We start from the raw sequence: 21,158 nt of genomic DNA, 5'->3' as shown, positions 1-21,158 counted from the left end.
CCACGGTAGTGGGAGCTTGGGCTCTGTCCTTGCTCCATCTACCTGGCCTGGTCATGGTTGGCCAGGTTTTCAGAGTATTTATTACCCTTTGCAGTAGCCCATGTCATCTAGTGGTTAGCTGTGTGGCTTGCGCCTCAAGGGTTGTTGGTTCATACCCGGCTGCGGGTGCTGGATGTCCAGTTTCTGGTGTGCCTTAGGGTTGCATTCCCCTGGTCAGCTTGCCAGTGCACTCGTGGATTCCCTGCTCTGCAGGCGAATGGGATGGCTGTGCCTCTGCTTGGCAAGCTACTTGTAGGGGGTCCTTTTCTAGGACATTTGTGTTGGCCTTCCGGCCTCATCCCTTTTTCTTTAGGGGATATTCTCCTCCCTATGGAGATGGAGGCCTTTCATGGGGCTTCTCCTGGATGGGAGGTGGACAGGTGGGATTGGTTCCCCCTGGGGTCTTGCTGGCTCCAAGTCAGACTTGTTGGGCCTTTATTTTGATAGATCCTTAGGTCTATGGTCTTGTCGTCTGTTTCTTCTGTTAAGTGTGATCAGTCCACGGGTCATCATTACTTCTGGGATATTACTCCTCCCCAACAGGAAGTGCAAGAGGATTCACCCAGCAGAGCTGCATATAGCTCCTCCCCTCTACGTCACTCCCAGTCATTCTCTTGCACCCAACGACTAGATAGGATGTGTGAGAGGACTATGGTGATTATACTTAGTTTTATATCTTCAATCAAAAGTTTGTTATTTTAAAATAGCACCGGAGTGTGTTATTACCTCTCTGGCAGAGTTTGAAGAAGAATCTACCAGAGTTTTTGCTATGATTTTAGCCGGAGTAGTTAAGATCATATTGCTGTTTCTCGGCCATCTGAGGAGAGGTAAACTTCAGATCAGGGGACAGCGGGCAGATGAATCTGCATAGAGGTATGTAGCAGCTTTTATTTTCTGACAATGGAATTGATGAGAAAATCCTGCCATACCGATATAATGTCATGTATGTATACTTTACACTTCAGTATTCTGGGGAATGGTACTTCACTAGAATTACACTGTAAGAAGTACATAAAGCTGTTTAATAACTAGAAATTATGTTTAACGTTTTTGCTGGAATGTAAAATCGTTTTCATTTGCTGAGGTACTGAGTGAATAAATGTTTGGGCACTATTTTTCCACTTGGCAGTTGCTTAATCTTTTTTCTGACAGTTTCTGTTCTCTCTCACTGCTGTGTGTGAGGGGGAGGGGCCGTTTTTTGGCGCTTTTGCTACGCATCAGATATTTCAGTCAGCAGCTCATTGTATTTCCTGCATGATCCGGTTCATCTCTACAGAGCTCAGGGGTCTTCAAAACTTATTTTGAGGGAGGTAATTTCTCTCAGCAGAGCTGTGAGAATTATAGTTGACTGAGATAAAAAATGTTTATTCTGTAATTTGTTTCCTGCTTTCAGAATTTGTTATCTTTGCTAATGGGATTAAACCTTTGCTAAAGTTGTGTTGTTTACAGGGATTGAGGCTATAACTGTTTCAATTTATTAATTTTCAACTGTCATAGATCTTCTGTGCTTCTTAAAGGCACAGTACGTTTTTAATATTATTCTAATTGAATTGTATTCCAAGTTGCAAGTTTATTTGCTAGTGTGTTAAACATGTCTGATTCAGAGGATGATACCTGTGTCATTTGTTGCAATGCCAAAGTGGAGCCCAATAGAAATTTATGTACTAACTGTATTGATGCTACTTTAAATAAAAGTCAATCTGTACAAATTGAACAAATTTCACCAAACAACGAGGGGAGAGTTATGCCGACTAACTCGCCTCACGTGTCAGTACCTGCATCTCCCGATCGGGAGGTGCGTGATATTGTAGCGCCGAGTACATCTGGGCGGCCATTACAAATCACATTACAGGATATGGCTACTGTTATGACTGAAGTTTTGGCTAAATTACCAGAACTAAGAGGTAAGCGTGATCACTCTGGGCTGATAATATTAGGGCCATGTCAGACACTGCGTCACAGGTGGCAGAACATGAGGACGGAGAACTTCATTCTGTGGGTGACGGTTCTGATCCAAACAGACTGGATTCAGATATTTCAAATTTTAAATTTAAACTGGAAAACCTCTGTGTATTACTAGGGGAGGTGTTAGCGGCTCTGAATGATTGTAACACAGTTGCAATACCAGAGAAAATGTGTAGGTTGGATAAATATTTTGCGGTACCGGCGAGTACTGAGGTTTTTCCTATACCTAAGAGACTTACTGAAATTGTTACTAAGGAGTGGGATAGACCCGGTGTGCCGTTCTCACCCCCTCCGATATTTAGAAAAATGTTTCCAATAGACGCCACCACACGGGACTTATGGCAAACGGTCCCTAAGGTGGAGGGAGCAGTTTCTACTTTAGCTAAGCGTACCACTATCCCGGTGGAGGATAGCTGTGCTTTTTCAGATCCAATGGATAAAAAATTAGAGGGTTACCTTAAGAAAATGTTTGTTCAACAAGGTTTTATATTGCAACCCCTTGCATGCATTGCGCCGATCACGGCTGCAGCGGCATTCTGGATTGAGTCTCTGGAAGAGAACATTAGTTCAGCTACTCTGGACGACATTACGGACAGGCTTAGAGTCCTTAAACTAGCTAATTCATTCATTTCGGAGGCCGTAGTACATCTTACTAAACTTACGGCGAAGAATTCAGGATTCGCCATTCAGGCACGCAGGGCGCTGTGGCTAAAATCCTGGTCAGCTGATGTTACTTCTAAGTCTAAATTGCTTAATATACCTTTCAAAGGGCAGACCTTATTCGGGCCCGGGTTGAAAGAGATTATCGCTGACATTACAGGAGGTAAAGGCCATGCCCTACCTCAGGACAAAGCCAAAGCTAAGACTAGACAGTCTAATTTTCGTTCCTTTCGTAATTTCAAAGCAGGAGCAGCATCAACTTCCTCTGCACCAAAACAGGAAGGAGCTGTTGCTCGCTACAGACAAGGCTGGAAACCTAACCAGTCCTGGAACAAGGGCAAGCAGACCAGGAAACCTGCTGCTGCCCCTAAAACAGCATGAATTGAGGGCCCCCGATCCGGGATCGGATCTAGTGGGGGGCAGACTTTCTCTCTTCGCCCAGGCTTGGGCAAGAGATGTCCAGGATCCCTGGGCGCTAGAGATAATATCTCAGGGATACCTTCTGGACTTCAAATACTCTCCTCCAAGAGAGAGATTTCATCTGTCAAGGTTGTCAACAATCCAGACAAAGAAAGAGGCGTTTCTACGCTGCGTACAAGAGCTCTTGTTAATGGGAGTAATCCATCCAGTTCCACGATCGGAACAGGGACAGGGGTTTTACTCAAATCTGTTTGTGGTTCCCAAAAAAGAGGGAACTTTCAGACCAATCCTGGACTTAAAGATCCTAAACAAATTCCTAAGAGTTCCATCGTTCAAGATGGAGACTATTCGGACAATTTTACCTATGATCCAAGAGGGTCAGTACATGACCACTGTAGATTTAAAAGATGCTTACCTTCACATACCGATTCACAAAGATCATTACCGGTACCTAAGGTTTGCCTTCCTAGACCGGCATTACCAGTTTGTGGCTCTTCCATTCGGATTGGCTACAGCTCCAAGAATCTTCACAAAGGTTCTGGGTGCTCTTCTGGCGGTACTAAGACCGCGGGGAATCTCGGTAGCTCCATACCTAGACGACATTCTGATACAAGCTTCAAGCTTTCAAACTGCCAAGTCTCATACAGAGTTAGTACTGGCATTTCTAAGGTCACATGGATGGAAGGTGAACGAAAAGAAAAGTTCACTCGTTCCACTCACAAGAGTTCCCTTCCTGGGGACTCTTATAGATTCTGTAGAAATGAAGATTTACCTGACAGAGGACAGGCTAACAAGACTTCAAAGTGCTTGCCGCACCCTTCATTCCATTCAACACCCGTCAGTGGCTCAATGCATGGAGGTAATCGGCTTAATGGTAGCGGCAATGGACATAGTACCCTTTGCACGCTTACACCTCAGACCACTGCAACTGTGCATGCTAAGTCAGTGGAATGGGGATTACTCAGACTTATCCCCTTCTCTGAATCTGGATCAAGAGACCAGAAATTCTCTTCTATGGTGGCTTTCTCGGCCACATCTGTCCAGGGGGATGCCATTCAGCAGACCAGACTGGACAATTGTAACAACAGACGCCAGCCTTCTAGGTTGGGGTGCCGTCTGGAATTCTCTGAAGGCTCAGGGACAATGGAGTCAGGAGGAGAGTCTCCTGCCAATAAACATTCTGGAATTGAGAGCAGTTCTCAATGCCCTCCTGGCTTGGCCCCAGTTGACAACTCGGGGGTTCATCAGGTTTCAGTCGGACAACATCACGACTGTAGCTTACATCAACCATCAGGGAGGGACAAGAAGCTCCCTAGCTATGATGGAAGTATCAAAGATAATTCGCTGGGCAGAGTCTCACTCTTGCCACCTGTCAGCAATCCACATCCCGGGAGTGGAGAACTGGGAGGCGGATTTCTTAAGTCGTCAGACTTTTCATCCGGGGGAGTGGGAACTTCATCCGGAGGTCTTTGCCCAAATACTTTGACGTTGGGGCAAACCAGAGATAGATCTCATTGCGTCTCGACAGAACGCCAAGCTTCCTCGTTACGGGTCCAGATCCAGGAGCAGTCCTGATAGATGCCCTGACAGCACCTTGGGACTTCAGGATGGCTTACGTGTTTCCACCCTTCCCGTTGCTTCCTCGATTGATTGCCAGAATCAAACAAGAGAGAGCATCAGTGATTCTAATAGCACCTGCGTGGCCACGCAGGACTTGGTATGCAGACCTGGTGGACATGTCATCCTGTCCACCTTGGTCTCTACCTCTGAAACAGGACCTTCTGATACAGGGTCCCTTCAAACATCAAAATCTAACTTCTCTGAAGCTGACTGCTTGGAAATTGAACGCTTGATTTTATCAAGACGTGGGTTTTCTGAGTCAGTTATTGATACCTTAATACAGGCTAGGAAACCTGTTACCAGAAAGATTTACCATAAGATATGGCGTAAATACCTATATTGGTGTGAATCCAAAGGTTACTCTTGGAGTAAGGTTAGGATTCCTAGGATATTGTCTTTTCTACAAGAAGGTTTAGAAAAGGGTTTATCTGCTAGTTCATTAAAGGGACAGATCTCAGCTCTGTCCATTCTGTTACACAAACGTCTGTCAGAAGTTCCTGACGTCCAGGCTTTTTGTCAGGCTTTGGCCAGGATTAAGCCTGTGTTTAAAACTGTTGCTCCACCATGGAGTTTAAACCTTGTTCTTAATGTTTTACAGGGCGTTCCGTTTGAACCCCTTCATTCCATTGATATAAAGTTGTTATCTTGGAAAGTTCTATTTTTAATGGCTATTTCCTCGGCTCGAAGAGTCTCTGAATTATCAGCCTTACATTGTGATTCTCCTTATTTGATTTTTCATTCGGATAAGGTAGTTCTGCGTACTAAACCTGGGTTCTTACCTAAGGTAGTTACTAACAGGAATATCAATCAAGAGATTGTTGTTCCTTCTTTATGCCCAAATCCTTCTTCGAAGAAGGAACGTCTACTGCACAACCTGGATGTAGTCCGTGCTCTAAAATTTTACTTACAGGCAACTAAGGAATTTCGACAAACGTCTTCTCTGTTTGTCGTTTACTCTGGGCAGAGGAGAGGTCAAAAAGCTTCTGCTACCTCTCTTTCTTTTTGGCTTCGTAGCATAATTCGTTTAGCTTATGAGACTGCTGGACAGCAGCCTCCTGAAAGAATTACAACTCATTCTACTAGAGCTGTGGCTTCCACTTGGGCCTTCAAGAATGAGGCCTCTGTTGAGCAGATTTGCAAGGCTGCAACTTGGTCTTCGCTTCATACTTTTTCCAAATTTTACAAATTTGACACTTTTGCTTCATCGGAGGCTATTTTTGGGAGAAAGGTTCTTCAGGCAGTGGTTCCTTCTGTATAAAGAGCCTGCCTATCCCTCCCGTCATCCGTGTACTTTTGCTTTGGTATTGGTATCCCAGAAGTAATGATGACCCGTGGACTGATCACACTTAACAGAAGAAAACATAATTTATGCTTACCTGATAAATTCCTTTCTTCTGTAGTGTGATCAGTCCACGGCCCGCCCTGTTTTTAAGGCAGGTAAATATTTTTTAATTTATACTCCAGTCACCACTTCACCCTTGGCTTTTCCTTTCTCGTTGGTCCTTGGTCGAATGACTGGGAGTGACGTAGAGGGGAGGAGCTATATGCAGCTCTGCTGGGTGAATCCTCTTGCACTTCCTGTTGGGGAGGAGTAATATCCCAGAAGTAATGATGACCCGTGGACTGATCACACTACAGAAGAAAGGAATTTATCAGGTAAGCATAAATTATGTTTTTCCGAGTCGGGTTGTACTTGTACTCTGTGGGGATGGCTGTGCTATCCTTACGCTCATTCCTGTACCAGTTTCGGGATTCTTCTTTTCCCCTATTTTGGATCCCTGGGGCTTGGTTGGTCCAGCTGGGTGTGGGTATGCAGGTCAGGATGGCCGAGCGGTCTAAGGTGCTGCGTTCAGGTCGCAGTCTCCTCTGGATGTGTGAGCTTTATTGAGTCTATCCTGTTAGCTCAGTCTGCTAGGATATAGATTTTCCTTTCAACTTGCTCCATCAGTAGAGGGTCTACTCTTCCTTCGGGTCTGAGGGTATACTCTCCTTCTCGGGGGGCCTCGATTGGGGTTTTGTGTTCACCTTTTTAGGGACCTGTGTGTAGGTCCGGCGGCTTTAGTTGCCTGGAGCGCGCCCTCTGTCTGGGGGTTGCTTTTGTGGTCTGTTTCTTTCTTGACTGCTTCTTCCTCGCAAGTGCCCTCTGTGTCATCCTGATATGGACTCTGTGTTCTCAAACTTGTTTTTTTTTTTTGCCTGGGTCTATTACAAATTATTTTGTGGTTGAATACTTTGATATTCTATGTTCAGACGCTGGGAGGACTTTGCCTCTTCAATTGCATTCAGTGCTTGCTGGATGTTGGAGAGAAGTCTGTTCTGTCTCTATGCCCGGTCTTATCCTGGCTTTCGCTTGGTATAGGCATGGCCTCCTTTCCCTGTTTGGGTCTCTGTGAGCTGGGCTCACTCTTGGAGGTGTTCTTTTTTGTATTAGGAGACCTTTTGGTTTCCTCGGTTCTCCTTTGCCTTGTCCCCTTGGGGGTTTCGGCTGGTGTCCCCTTCATTAGTGGGGTGTGAGTGGTGGGGGACCGTCTGTTGGGCGAAAGTGTCTCCCGGAGGATTGTTGGCTCAGTCAAGTCCATTTTGCGGTCTCTAGTTTGGCTTCTGGACTAGCTTCGAGTCAGTGTCCTTGGGGCTTTTCCTTTAAAAAAAATTCTCGACTTCGGACGAAGCGTTTTTTTTTATTGGGTAGAGGTTCAGACCTGGTGTCCTCCGTATGGGCCGCCTATTGTACCCTCCCGTCTTAGCATTCAGTGTCCTCTATAGTTTGGGTATTGTTTTCCCTAAAGTAATGAATGCAGCTGTGGGCTCTTTCCATTTAAGAAGAAAAACATAAATTATGCTTACCTGATAATTTCCTTTTCTTCTGATGGAAAGAGTCCACAGCTCCCCACCCGTAATTTTATGTGGGGCGTCCTAATTCTGGCACCTTTCACCCTGATATTTCTTCTACTGTTCCTTGTTCCTCGGCAGAATGACTGGGGGGTGAGGGGAATGGGAGGAGTATTTAAGCCTTTGGCTTGGGTGTCTCTGCCTCCTCCTGGTGGCCAGGTTCTTATTTCCCAAAAGTAATGAATGCAGCTGTGGACTCTTTTTCCATCAGAAGAAAAGGAAATGATCAGGTAAGCATAATTTTTTTTTCTCTGCACCTCTCCCCCCCCTTTCTTTGTGTGGGTTAAACACACAGAATTGCTGGGTCCATAGGGTTAAAATTACTTGCTCTAACAAACAGCATATCATTTTTTTCACTATAATAGCCCTTTAAAAGGATACTAAACCCACTTCTTTCTTTCCTGATTCAGATAGAGCATGCAATTTTTCTTCATTCTCTATCTTTATTTAAAAAGGCAGGAATCTTAGCTAAGGAGCGGACCATTTTTCGTTCAGCACCTGGGTTGCGCTTGCTGAATAGTTCTGAACCAAAAATGGGAAGGGTCCTTAGCTTGGATTCCTGCCTTTTCAAATAAAGATAGAAATAGACTGAAGAAAAATTGATAATAGGTATAAATTAGAAAGTTGCTTAAAATTGCCTGCTCTATCTGAATCATGAAAGAAAAAAAAAATGAGTTTAGTGTCCCTTTACTATTAAATTAATGGTGTTATTCCCATTATGTAACGGAGCAGTAGGTGTACCTATAAAGTAATATACATCCAGCCCATTGGTATGATACACAATGGTAATGTTATTAATCCAACATTAAGCATCTTACAGGTACCAAGCCTTTGACCCTGCACATTAGAAACATAGAGGCTTGTGTGCCTTCCTCATACATTCTACACAGTGATTGGTTAGCTTATAGCACAAGTGCAGTTACAGCTAACCCTAAGTCGTCACAGCAAAGAACAGAAGGAACATGGATATCGCCAGGCTTTTCATGAGGTGTTTCTGAATTGCTCTCGGTTTGCAAAACCTCATTGTTGTTGTTAGAAAATAATTATTTTCAGAAGTTTATTTTGTAGTTCTGATAATTTTTGTGGATTTTGTCATTTAAATGATTTTTTTTTTGTTACACAAATGTTAAAATTGTATATTTAACTACTATTGTAAAAAGGAAAAATTGTTTGATTTGAAAAAACCAAAAAAAAACAAAACGATTTTAACATTGTTTAAAAATGCTTATTAATCAGTTTCTTCATATTCAAAGTCTCTGTAGTGTTTCCCTTTCATAAATACACCACTACCTGCCGACCTTAGTCCTGTGTCTACCTACTGGGAGTGAAGTAATGCAAACTGCAGGAAGTTTTATGGAGCTAATTAAAGGGATATTAAATACATTCTAGACATAATGATGCATTCAAATCAAAGATTTGCATTATAATAATATGCAGATGTATTTTTTACACTTATATTAGTTGATTAAATATTTAATTTTTAGTTTCTATAAAGTAATGGGCGCCGCCATGCTTGAAGCTAGGTTTTCTAAATATCTTTCTCTTCTGCTGAGGACAATTAAGGATATAAAACAGACGATAAAAGAGAATTTCCAAATTTGCAAAGAAGACTGATGTGTAAACTCTGTAAGATAATTACTTTAACATTCCTATATTCCACACAGTCTTGCTTGCACAGCCTCTCTTATTGACTTTTATATCATTCTCTAATTGTCCTTTGCAGGAGAAAGAGATAAATAGAAAACTTAAGTTCAAACATGGCAGCTCCCATTGCTTTATAGAAACTCTGAGGAACTTGGAAAACTAACAGGAAGGGGAACAAAATAAATGTTAATCACAAAGTTTTTTTTTTAACTACACATAATTAAACATTTTATAATAAATTTAGTTAAAATATTAATCATTTCTTAGAACATATATTCATTATTTGCATCTACCTAGTGCGTATTACTAATCCCTGTCATGTCAACATGTGCATTAAAGTCTCTATCATAACTGTCAGTATTATTTAGTTTTGATTAGTAACTATTAATTGTCAATAAGCCTAGTACTTGGTATTCTTGGTTTACAGACAGTGGCATATTTAGGTGTTGTGCTGACCTAAACAAAGAGGAATCTATCTCTCCCCCCCCCCTCCCCGATTTGTCTCCTGTTTATCTTACATAACTGATTATTAGCTATTTCCAGCCATACACCGGTAGAAAAATATATTATTATCTTCTATATTGATTATATCTATATAAAATGACAAACAAATAAAGCATTAACTTACCTCACCAATAGACAACAGCATCATTAACCCTTAACCTGGCAACCCTGTGAATGCTGTAACAATGTCTTTAATGTAAAAAAAAAATATTGTAAGACTTCACTTCCCAGCATGCCTTGCAGGGATCACCCTGCAAACACAACTGGAAAATACCTGCACTTTGGAGCTCAGAGGGGAGGAGGCAGAGCACAGAGGTTTAAAGAGACACTGTGTACACAATATTTTTCTTTGCATAAATGTTTTGATCCATTAATATAGCTTATCTGGGAGTGTTTTTGTAACCATGTATAGTTTTGCTTTTTCTTTCATGTAATTAGCAAGAGTCCATGAGCTAGTGACGTATGGGATATACATTCCTACCAGGAGGGGCAAAGTTTCCCAAACCTTAAAATGCCTATAAATACACCCCTCACCACACCCACAATTCAGTTTTACAAACTTTGCCTCCCATGGAGGTGGTGAAGTAAGTTTGTGCTAGATTCTACGTTGATATGCGCTTCGCAGCAGGCTGGAGCCCGGTTTTCCTCTCAGAGTGCAGTGAATGTCAGAGGGATGTGAAGAGAGTATTGCCTATTTGAATTCAATAGTCTTCTTCTACGGGATCTATTTCATAGGTTCTCTGTTATCGGTCGTAGAGATTCATCTCTTACCTCCCTTTTCAGATCGACGATATACTCTTATATACCATTACCTCTACTGATTCTCGTTTCAGTACTGGTTTGGCTATCTACTATATGTAGATGAGTGTCCTGGGGTAAGTAAGTCTTATTTTTTGTGACACTCTAAGCTATGGTTGGGCACTTTATATGTAAAGTTCTAAATATATGTGTTTAAACTTATATTTGCCATGATTCAGGATAATCAGTATTCCTTCATTCAGACTGTCAGTTTCATTATTTGGGATAATGCATATGAATAAATATTTTTTTCTTACCTTGAAAATGTTTCAATTGACTTTTTTCCCTGCGGGCTGTTAGGCTCGCGGGGGCAGAAAATGCTTCAATTTATTGCGTCATTCTTGGCGCAAACTTTTTTGGCGCAAAATTTTGTCATTTCCGGCGCCGTAGTTGACGCCGGAAGTTTGTTCTGTTACGTCATTTTTTGACGCATGTGTGTTCAGACGTTTTTTTGCACCAAAAGATGTGGGCGTCGTTTTCAGCGTCAGAGGATGTTTGGCGCCAATAATGTGGGTGTCATACTTGTTCCACTTTTTCTCACATTATTTAAGTCTCACTTTTTTGTTGCTTCTGGTTACTAGAGGCTTGTTTGTTTTGCATTTTTTCCCATTCCTGAAACTGTCATTTAAGGAATTTGATACATTTTGCTTTATATGTTGTTTTTTTCTATTACATATTGCAAGATTTCTCTTGTAGTGTATCCAGTCCACGGATCATCCATTACTTATGGGATATTCTCCTTCCCAACAGGAAGTTGCAAGAGGATCACCCACAGCAGAGCTGCTATATAGCTCCTCCCCTAACTGCCATATTCAGTCATTCTCTTGCAACCCTCAACAAAGATGGAGGTCGTAAGAGGAGAGTGGTGTTTTATACTTAGTTTATTTCTTCAATCAAAAGTTTGTTATTTTTAAATGGTACCGGAGTGTGCTGTTTATCTCAGGCAGTATTTAGAAGAAGAATCTGCCTGCATTTTCTATGATCTTAGCAAAAGTAACTAAGATCCATGGCTGTTCTCACATATTCTGAGGAGTGAGGTAACTTCAGAGAGGGAATGGCGTGCAGGTTTTCTTGCAATAAGGTATGTGCAGTTAATATTTTTCTAGGGATGGAATTTGCTAGAAAATGCTGCTTATACCGGATTAATGTAAGTAAAGCCTTAAATGAAATGCAGTGATAGCTACTGGTATCAGGCTTATTAATAGAGATGCATACTCTTATAAAAATGTAATATAAAACGTTTGCTGGCATGTTAATCATTTTTATATATATTTGGTGACAAAACTTATTGGGGCCTAGTTTTTTTCCACATGGCTGGTTTGATTTCTGCCTAGAGACAGTTTCCTGAAGCTTTCCACTGTTGCAATATGAGTGGGAAGGGCCTATTTTAGTGCTTTTCTGTGCAGATAAAAATACTGACAGACACAGCTTCCCTCTGCATGATACAGGACATCTCTGAAGGGCTCAAAAGGCTTCAAAGTCGTGTTTGAGGAGGGTAACAATCACAGTAGACTGTGGCAGTTGTGACTGTGTTTAAAAAACGTTTTTGTCATTTATTATTCTGTTTTTGTTATTAAGGGGTTAATCATCCATTTGCAAGTGGGTGCAATGCTCTGCTGACTTGTTACATACACTGTAAAAATTTTGTTAGTGTAACTGCCTTTTTTCACTGTTATTTCAAATTTTGTCCAAATTTGTTTCTCTTAAAGGCACAGTAACGTTTTTTATATTGCTTGTTAACTTGCTTTAAAGTGTTTTCCAAGCTTGCTAGTCTCATTGCTAGTCTGTACAAACATGTCTGATACAGAGGATACTTGTTCATTATGTTTAAAAGCCATGGTGGAGCCCCATAGGAGAATGTGTACTAAATGTATTGATTTCACCTTAAACAGTAAAGATCAGTCTTTATCTATAAAAGAATTGTCACCAGAGGGGTCACCAGAGGGGTCTGTCGAGGGGGAAGTTATGCCGACTAACTCTCCCCACGTGTCGGACCCTTCGCCTCCCGCTCAAGGGACGCACGCTAATATGGCGCCAAGTACATCAGGGACGCCCATAGCGATTACTTTGCAGGACATGGCTGCAATCATGAATAATACCCTGTCAGAGGTATTATCCAGATTGCCTGAATTGAGAGGCAAGCGCGATAGCTCTGGGGTTAGATGAGATACAGAGCGCGTAAATGCTGTAAGAGCCATGTCTGATACTGCGTCACAATATGCAGAACCTGAGGACGGAGAGCTTCAGTCTGTGGGTGACGTCTCTGATTCGGGGAGACCTGATTCAGATATTTCTAATTTTAAATTTAAGCTTGAGAACCTCCGTGTATTGCTTGGGGAGGTATTAGCTGCTCTGAATGACTGTGACACAATTGCAGTGCCAGAGAATTTGTGTAGGCTGGATAAATACTATGCAGTGCCGGTGAGTACTGATGTTTTTCCAATACCTAAAAGGCTTACAGAAATTATTAGTAAGGAGTGGGATAGGCCCGGTGTGCCCTTTTCCCCACCTCCTATATTTAGAAAAATATTTCCAATAGATGCCACTACACGGGACTTATGGCAGACTGTCCCTAAGGTGGAGGGAGCAGTTTCTACTTTAGCAAAGCGTACCACTATCCCGGTTGAGGACAGTTGTGCTTTTTCAGATCCAATGGATAAAAAATTAGAGGGTTACCTTAAGAAAATGTTTATTCAACAAGGTTTTATTTTACAGCCCCTTGCATGCATTGCGCCTGTCACTGCTGCGGAGGCATTCTGGTTTGAGGCCCTGGAAGAGGCCATCCATACAGCTCCATTGACTGAAATTGTTGACAAGCTTAGAACTCTTAAGCTAGCTAACTCATTTGTTTCTGATGCCATTGTTCATTTGACTAAACTAACGGCTAAGAATTCCGGATTCGCCATCCAGGCGCGTAGGGCGCTATGGCTCAAATCCTGGTCAGCTGATGTGACTTCAAAGTCTAAATTACTCAACATTCCTTTCAAGGGGCAGACCTTATTCGGGCCTGGTTTGAAAGAAATTATTGCTGACATTACTGGAGGTAAGGGTCATACCCTTCCTCAGGACAGGGCCAAATCAAAGGCCAAACAGTCTAATTTTCGTGCCTTTCGAAATTCCAAGGCAGGTGCAGCATCAACTTCCTCCGCTTCAAGACAAGAGGGAACTTTTGCTCAATCTAAGCAGGCCTGGAAACCTAACCAGTCCTGGAACAAAGGCAAGCAGGCCAGAAAGCCTGCTGCTGCCTCTAAGACAGCATGAAGGAACGGCCCCCTATCCGGCGACGGATCTAGTAGGGGGCAGACTTTTTCTCTTCGCCCAGGCGTGGGCAAGAGATGTTCAGGATCCCTGGGCGTTGGAGATCATATCTCAGGGATATCTTCTGGACTTCAAAGCTTCCCCTCCACAAGGGAGATTTCATCTTTCAAGGTTATCTGCAAATCAGATAAAGAAAGAGGCATTCCTACGCTGTGTGCAAGACCTCCTAGTAATGGGAGTGATCCATCCAGTTCCGCGGACGGAACAAGGACAGGGTTTTTATTCAAATCTGTTTGTGGTTCCCAAAAAAGAGGGAACCTTCAGACCAATTTTGGATCTAAAGATCTTAAACAAATTCCTCAGAGTTCCATCTTTCAAAATGGAAACTATTCGGACCATCCTACCCATGATCCAAGAGGGTCAGTACATGACCACAGTGGACTTAAAGGATGCCTACCTTCACATACCGATTCACAAAGATCATCATCGGTTCCTAAGGTTTGCCTTTCTAGAAAGGCATTACCAATTTGTAGCTCTTCCCTTCGGGTTGGCTACAGCCCCGAGAATCTTTACAAAGGTTCTGGGCTCACTTCTGGTGGTTCTAAGACCGCGAGGCATAGCGGTGGCTCCGTATCTAGACGACATCCTGATACAGGCGTCAAGCTTTCAAATTGCCAAGTCTCATACAGAGATAGTTCTGGCATTTCTGAGATTGCACGGGTGGAAAGTGAACGAGGAAAAGAGTTCTCTATCCCCACTCACAAGAGTCTCCTTCTTAGGGACTCTTATAGATTCTGTAGAGATGAAAATTTACCTGACGGAGTCCAGGTTATCAAAGCTTCTAAATGCTTGCCGTATTCTTCATTCCATTCCGCGCCCTTTGGTGGCTCAGTGTATGGAGGTGATCGGCTTAATGGTAGCGGCAATGGACATAGTGCCATTTGCGCGCCTACATCTCAGACCGCTGCAATTTATGCATGCTAAGTCAGTGGAATGGGGATTACACAGATTTGTCCCCTCTGCTAAATCTGGATCAAGAGACCAGAGATTCTCTTCTCTGGTGGTTGTCTCGGGTCCACCTGTCCGAGGGTATGACCTTTCGCAGGCCAGATTGGACAATTGTAACAGATGCCAGCCTTCTAGGTTGGGGTGCAGTCTGGAACTCCCTGAAGGCACAGGGATCGTGGACTCAGGAGGAGAAACTCCTTCCGATAAATATTCTGGAGTTAAGAGCAATATTCAATGCTCTTCTGGCTTGGCCTCAGTTAGCAACACTGAGGTTCATCAGATTTCAGTCGGACAATATCACGACTGTGGCTTATATCAACCATCAAGGGGGAACTAGGAGTTCCCTAGCGATGTTAGAACTCTCAAAAATAATTCGCTGGGCAGAGACTCACTCTTGCCACCTGTCAGCAATCCATATCCCAGGCGTGGAGAACTGGGAGGCGGATTTTCTAAGTCGTCAGACTTTTCACCCGGGGGAGTGGGAACTCCATCCGGAGGTGTTTGCTCAGTTGATTCATCGTTGGGGCAAACCAGAGTTGGATCTCATGGCGTCTCGCCAGAACGCCAAGCTTCCTTGTTACGGATCCAGGTCCAGGGACCCAGAAGCGACGCTGATAGATGCTCTAGCAGCGCCTTGGTTCTTCAACCTGGCTTTATGTGTTTCCACCATTTCTCTGCTCCCTCGACTGATTGCCAAAATCAAACAGGAGAGAGCATCAGTGATTCTAATAGCGCCTGCGTGGCCACGCAGGACCTGGTATGCAGACCTAGTGGACATGTCATCCTTTCCACCATGGACTCTGCCTCTAAGACAGGACCTTCTAATACAAGGTCCTTTCAATCATCCAAATCTAATTTCTCTGAGACTGACTGCATGGAGATTGAACGCTTGATTCTATCAAAGCGTGGCTTCTCCGAGTCAGTCATTGATACCTTAATACAGGCACGAAAGCCTGTTACCAGGAAAATCTATCACAAGATATGGCGTACATATCTTTACTGGTGTGAATCCAAGAATTACTCATGGAGTAAGGTTAGGATTCCTAGGATATTGTCCTTTCTCCAAGAGGGTTTGGACAAAGGATTATCAGCTAGTTCCTTAAAGGGACAGATTTCTGCTCTGTCTATTCTTTTGCACAAGCGTCTGGCAGAAATTCCAGAAGTCCAGGCATTTTGTCAGGCTTTGGTTAGAATTAAGCCTGTGTTTAAACCTGTTGCTCCCCCATGGAGCTTAAACTTGGTTCTTAAAGTTCTTCAAGGAGTTCCGTTTGAACCCCTTCATTCCATTGATATTAATCTTGGAAAGTTCTGTTTTTGATGGCTATTTCCTCGGCTCGGAGAGTCTCTGAGCTATCTGCCTTACAATGTGATTCTCCTTATCTGATTTTTCATGCAGATAAGGTAGTTCTGCGTACCAAACCTGGGTTTTTACCTAAGGTGGTTTCTAACAAGAATATCAATCAAGAGATTGTTGTTCCATCATTGTGTCCTAATCCTTCTTCAAAGAAGGAACGTCTTTTACATAATCTGGACGTAGTCCGTGCCTTGAAGTTTTACTTACAAGCTACTAAAGATTTTCGTCAAACATCTTCCCTGTTTGTCGTTTATTCTGGACAGAGGAGAGGTCAAAAAGCTTCGGCAACCTCTCTTTCCTTTTGGCTTCGGAGTATTATACGCCTAGCCTATGAGACTGCTGGACAGCAGCCCCCTGAAAGAATTACAGCTCATTCTACTAGAGCTGTGGCTTCCACCTGGGCCTTTAAAAATGAGGCCTCTGTTGAACAGATTTGCAAGGCCGCGACTTGGTCTTCGCTTCACACTTTTTCAAAATTTTACAAATTTGATACTTTTGCTTTTTCGGAGGCTGTTTTTGGGATAAAGGTTCTTCAGGCAGTGGTTCCTTCCGCTTAATCCCTGCCTTGTCCCTCCCATCATCCGTGTACTTTAGCTTTGGTATTGGTATCCCATAAGTAATGGATGATCCGTGGACTGGATACACTTAACAAGAGAAAACATAATTTATGCTTACCTGATAAATTTATTTCTCTTGTAGTGTATCCAGTCCACGGCCCGCCCTGTCATTTTAAGGCAGGTCTAAAATTTAATTAAACTACAGTCACCACTGCACCCTATGGTTTCTCCTTTCTCTGTTTGTTTTGGTCAAATGACTGGATATGGCAGTTAGAGGAGGAGCTATATAGCAGCTCTGCTGTGGGTGATCCTCTTGCAACTTCCTGTTGGGAAGGAGAATATCCCATAAGTAATGGATGATCCGTGGACTGGATACACTACAAGAGAAATAAATTTATCACGTAAGCATAATTATGTTTTTCCATACATTATTCCTGGATCAGAACATACTGAGGGATTCTTGTTGACTGAGATCAGTCCTACCAAAGCTAAGTCCATTTATTTTAAATGTTATGAATGTTTATCTTTAGCTATGGTTTGTAATAAGTTGTCATGATAAACTTTTACATGCAGAATCCATTAGTATTTATGCTTTATATATTGCTATTCTTTTTACATCTTATGTACAAGATATACTTAGAAATTTATAAGAATTTTTTTCTGATTCTATTTTAAAGGCTTTGTCTGACATGCCGCCTTCTAATAAATTTTTAGGTCTTTTTCAAACTTCTTTTTTAGTTGATGAAGTTTCAAATGACCAACAACATAATGAATTATCTTTCTCTGATGGTGTTTTTTTCTCATTCAGAATTTTTCTTCATCAGATATTGACACTAACAAATCTACTTTTTTATTTTTTAATAGAGTACATTTGTTCTTTGTTCAAAAGGTGTTGATTATTTTGGATATTGAAGTAACTAGTTCTTTGGATTTTAAAGACTAGCTAACATTTAAATTCTGCTTATTTATCTTCTGTGATTTCTTCAGAGTTTTTTTTTTCCAGTTCCTGATACTAGGGAATGGAATAGGCTGACAATTTTCTTTTAGTCCTTCTTTCGGTTTTTAAATTGTATTCTTTGCCGGCAGTTAGTTTTGAGGAAAGATTCCTCAAGTTAAGGGGGCTATCTCTACTCCTGCTAATATACTATTATTCTTATAGCAAATAGTATTTATTTTTTTCCTTCAGATGGTTGTATCTTATTTAAGGAAAATTATTTTCAGGTACTTTTATTAGTCCTGTAATTTATTTTGCTGATGTTGCAATTGCTTCATCTTTCTGGTTGGATACTTTAAGATCAAGTATCGGATTATGATTTGTTTAGCATTGTTAATAGGACAAAATCTACTACTCGTTTGAAGTTCAGACTAAGTGGTATTGCATTGTCTTGTTATCTTGCATTTGTTGTTTGCGCAAGTCCAGTGTGTTGACTGGTCCTTTAACTTGATTAACATGCTAATAATTTAATTTGTGTTGTCATTTTATTAAATATTTTCGCAAATGAGGTTTAATCTATGTCTTTAGCTATTTTAGCTAGAAGAACTTTGTCATTTTATTCTTGGAATGCTAATTTGATTTCTTAAATCCATATTTCTTTTTTTCCAAGATAATCAATTATTTGGTTCATAATTGGATTCAAGATTGAGTTCTAAGACTAAAACTTTAAGCTTATATTGGTTTTCTGTTCTTACTAAGGAACGGAATCCTGAATTCTTCCCCAAGTAACATGTTTATAATTGGAAGTTTTTTTCTTCATTTAAGCCTTTTAAAAGTTCAAAGTCAGCTCCCCTAATTTGCATGTAGGTGCGGTTCTTATTCCAGCTTGGCTGGTAAGGGGCAGGTTAAGACTTTTTTGAAATTTGTTTGGTTCTATTCGGTCCAAATTTCTTAGACTTTCGTTACAGAATAGGATTCAGAGTAAAACCGTCTGTGAGAAGTCTTTTTTCTCTATCATATTCCAGCTATTCCAGTAAGACTAACACTTTCCTGAAGTGCGTTTCAGACCTATATGTTTTGGGTACTGGTGAAGTGCGGCTGGTCACCCATTGGGGCTCAAGCGCTGCTCAGACCTGGAGTTTTCTGGGGTATTTATTCCAGTTTCATTTTTGGAACTGGGTTTTGGGGTTTTATTCAAGACTATTCATTGTTCCAAAGATAAAAAATCTTTTTGAATTGTCATATAAGTGTACCATCTTTTAGAATGGTGTTTATATCGTCTATTCTGCCTTTTTGGTCAGTGATGGCATTATTTTGTTTACATTAGATATAATAGATGCATATCTTCATTTTCTGTTTTCATTCAGATTATTTTTATTTTCTGAGATTCTCTTTTTTTGACAAGCATTACCAATTGTTGCTTTTCCTTCTGGTCTAGCGACAGCTCTAAGAATCTTTTCAAGGTTCTCAGTATTCCTTATTGGACGGTATCATGGTACTGGCTCAGTCTTTTCGTTCTGCGGAATCTCATACGATTCAACTTTGTTGTTTCTTCAAGACATGGTTAGAGGATCTTTTTATCAAAATCTCTGCTTTTCCTGTGCTGTTTCACAGTAAGAATTGCTAAATCTTTCTGATATTCATTGTTTTGTTCAGGCTTTGGTTTGTATCAAGCCTGTCATTAAGCCAATTTCTCCTCCTTGGAGTCTTAATTTGGTTCTGAAGGCTTTACAGGCTCTTCTGTTTGAGCATATGCTTTCTTTGGACATTAATTACTTTCATGGAAAGTATTGTTCTTTTTAGACATCTCTTCAGCTAGAACAGTTTTTGAATTATCTGTTCTTTCTTGTGAATCTCCTTTTTCTGATTTTTCATCAGGATAAGGTGGTTTTTGCTGTCCTCATTTCAATTTTTTACCTAAAGTTGTGAATTCTAACAACATTGGTAGAGGAATTATTGTCCCTTCCATGTGTCCTAATCCTAAGAATTCTTTGGTAAGATTCTTACATTTTTTGGATGTGGTAAGAGTTTTGAAATATTATGTTGAAGCTACTCAGATTTCAGACAGACTTCTAGTCTATTTGTTATCTTTTCTGGTTCTACGAAAGGTCAGAAGGCTTCTGTCATTTCTTTGGCATCTTGGTTAAAGCTTTTGATTCATCTTGCTTATTTGGAGTCGGGTTAATCCCCGCCTCAGAGGATTACGGCTCATTCTACTAGGTCAGTTTCTACTTCCTGGACTTTTAAGAATGAAGCTTCTGTTGATCAGATTTGCAAAGCAATAACTTGGTCTTCTTTGCATACTTTTACTAAATTCTACCTTTTTGATGTTTTCTCTTCCTCAGAAGCAGTTTTTGGTAGAATAGTACTTCGGGCAGCTGATTCAGTTTGATTCTTCTGCTTATAATTTCAGTTTTTTTAATTGTAAAAATTGAAACTTTTGATTTGGGTAGTGGATTAATTTTTCAGCGGAATTGGCTGTCTTTATTTTATCCCTCCCTCTCTAGTGACTCTTGCCTGGAAGTTCCACATCTTGGGTATCTGCTATCCCATACGTCACTAGCTCATGGATTCTTGCTAATTACATGAAAGAAAACATAATTTATGTAAGAACTTACCTGATAAATTCATTTCTTTCATATTAGCAAGAGTCCATGAGGCCCACCGTTTTTGTGGTGGTTATGATTTTTTTGTATAAAGCACAATTATTCCAATTCCTTATTTTTGATGCTTTCGTTCCTTTCTTATCACCCCACTTCTTGGCTATTCGTTAAACTGAATTGTGGGTGTGGTGAGGGGTGTATTTATAGGCATTTTAAGGTTTGGGAAACTTTGCCCCTCCTGGTAGGAATGTATATCCCATACGTCACTAGCTCATCGACCCTTGCTAATATGAAAGAAATGAATTTATCAGGTAAGTTCTTACATAAATTATGTTTTTTGCATTACTTCACTCCCAGTAGGTAGACACAGGACTAAGGTCGGCAGGAACAGTAGTGGTGTATTTATGAAAGGGAAACACTACAGAGACTTTGAATATGAAGAAACTGATTAATAAGCATTTTTAAACAATGTTAAAAACATTTTTTTTGTTTGTTTTCAAATCAAACAATTTTTCTTTTTTAATAGTAGTTAAATATACAATTTTAACTTTTGTGTCACAAAAAAATCATATTAAAATGACAAAATTCACAAAAATTATCAGCCCTACAAAATAAACTTCTTAAAATAATTTAATCATTTTCTAACAACATTGTGCTGATTTTCAGACTCAAGCCTCAAAGTTTTAGATGTAGACTCAAGTCTACAGACTCCTGCAGCTCCTGTTTGTGTAATGGGTCTTTTTATATGCAGGGGAAGGGGGTCTGATCTTCCTGCTTTCTAAGCCCCTTTCAGTGGGTGTCCCAGCTTAACCTCATCAACAATGCTAAGCAGAGCTCCTAAGTAAGTTTTTAAAAGGTTTTAAACTGGGTTTTTAGACCAGCATCTGTGCATATTCGTCTTTGTC

The 21,158-nt window shown here is 41.0% G+C and overlaps 1 protein-coding gene across 4 annotated transcripts in view; it reads left to right on the top strand.

Annotated features, from left to right (window-relative positions):
• CLUH (clustered mitochondria homolog) overlaps window positions 1-21,158 on the top strand; it is a 251,373-nt gene that overhangs the window by 67,804 nt on the left and 162,411 nt on the right. The window lies entirely within an intron of this gene.

The sequence above is a fragment of the Bombina bombina genome, chromosome 3, assembly GCF_027579735.1.
Source record: "Bombina bombina isolate aBomBom1 chromosome 3, aBomBom1.pri, whole genome shotgun sequence".
NCBI lineage: Eukaryota > Metazoa > Chordata > Amphibia > Anura > Bombinatoridae > Bombina > Bombina bombina.
This window is presented reverse-complemented; position numbering and strand designations above follow the sequence as displayed.